Source organism: Asparagus officinalis, chromosome 7 (genome assembly GCF_001876935.1).
Source record: "Asparagus officinalis chromosome 7, Aspof.V1, whole genome shotgun sequence".
Classification (NCBI taxonomy): Eukaryota; Viridiplantae; Streptophyta; class Magnoliopsida; order Asparagales; family Asparagaceae; genus Asparagus; species Asparagus officinalis.
Window position 1 is genome coordinate 121,759,031 of NC_033800.1, and position 1,542 is coordinate 121,760,572.

Here is a 1,542-nt window from a genome sequence, read left to right on the forward strand (position 1 = left end):
GCTCGGAAACAGAGGAAGAGGCATGCCAAACCTTCTTTCTCAAACAAAGATGATGAAGAGCTCCTTCCTACTGATGATGATGACGAGACTTGTGCGGAGGAGTATGTGGATACAGATACTGACAGAGAAGAACCTGATGCAGGTTTGTCATGCTCTTTGATCTTCTTTCTCAATTTCAATTGGTATCAACGAAAGATCTTGTTCACTTAATGAAATGACCCTTATCACTTCAGGTAGGACAGTCCACGATCATGAGTCGCTTGCTTCTCGTCGTGCGAGATTCGGGCCTAGCGACCAAGCTCCCACGCATGTTGAGACGAGTGGCAAGTCCACGCATGAGCGACCCGTTGGTTTTATGAGGGCTGGTACTCCGAAGAAGAAGAAGACTGCTCATAAACCACACGTCGGCCAGCGTCCCTATAGAGTGGATTTAGGAGACATCACCGATGAAGAGGAAGGTAACATTTTGTCGTTTTCATGGCTTTAAGATGTCTCACCTTCTGGGATTCGTAATCATGTTTTATGTTCCAGGGTACTATAACGAGGGCGAGCTTCCACCGGACCCTGTATCCCCTGATAATATGGATAACTTCATGCAGCAAATGTGCGACGCCATTCGGGATGGTTCCCTGGGTATTGATACGAACCTTGACACCGCGCAGGCTAATAGTGTCAAGCCCACCACTCTATGTCCAGGTATATCTAAATTCGATGATACCCTCATCGAGTAGCATTTGACGGAGTTAGAGAAATCAGGATTCATTATTTTTTTTTTGTGCCTCGCATTCTTTCAGATTTCTTGAAGAACTCAAGCATGGATATTGGGGAACAAGGATCTTCTGTTCCTGCTGCAGGTATTTCTGAGCTTTTCCTTCTTTCCCATCTTCTTGTATATATATCCAACACTTAAATTATTCTGCAGATGTCGTGATAGACAAGCCAGTTGAGGATGAGGCCTTTCCTTATGTAGGTTTCGAGGAACAGGGGTATGCCTCCGCACCAAGTTTCCCGGGACCTGACATTGGATTATTTGCCGACATGTTAAGCTGAACAAGCCACCAGAGGAACTGTGGGACCAACCTTTGAGAGTGATTCATTCACAGGTATATATCTGATTCCCTTCATTTTGCCTGATCTTTTGTCTGACTAACGAAGGATTAATATTATAGCGCCAGTCATTGGGACTAACCCAATATCGATTCCCGGCATATCTAGCTTACCTCGGAGTGACGGACTTGCAGGTACGCATACGATCTAGGGATATCGTGCTTCTTTCTATTTGTCTGACTTTTGACTAATAGATGGGTGTAATCATAGGACCAGCCATCGGGACTGATACTCTTATGACTCCTGGCATTCCTCTTGCATCTGAGGACTATGGACTTGCAGGTATGCATACGATCTTATCATCCCGATTTTCCTTATTTGTCCAAATTTTCATTTTGACTAATAAAGACATGTAACTCTAGGACCAGCCGTCGTGCCTGATGCCACTACAGTTTCTGGGACTGATAGTTTGCCTGAGAGTGGTGTCTCTCCGCC

The 1,542-nt window shown here is 45.1% G+C and overlaps 1 long non-coding RNA gene across 1 annotated transcript; it reads left to right on the forward strand.

Annotated features, from left to right (window-relative positions):
* On the forward strand, positions 1,064 to 1,338 carry LOC109848786. Its single transcript, XR_002248879.1, has 3 exons — positions 1,064 to 1,103; positions 1,170 to 1,241; positions 1,318 to 1,338. It is a non-coding gene; the product is annotated as an uncharacterized LOC109848786 (long non-coding RNA).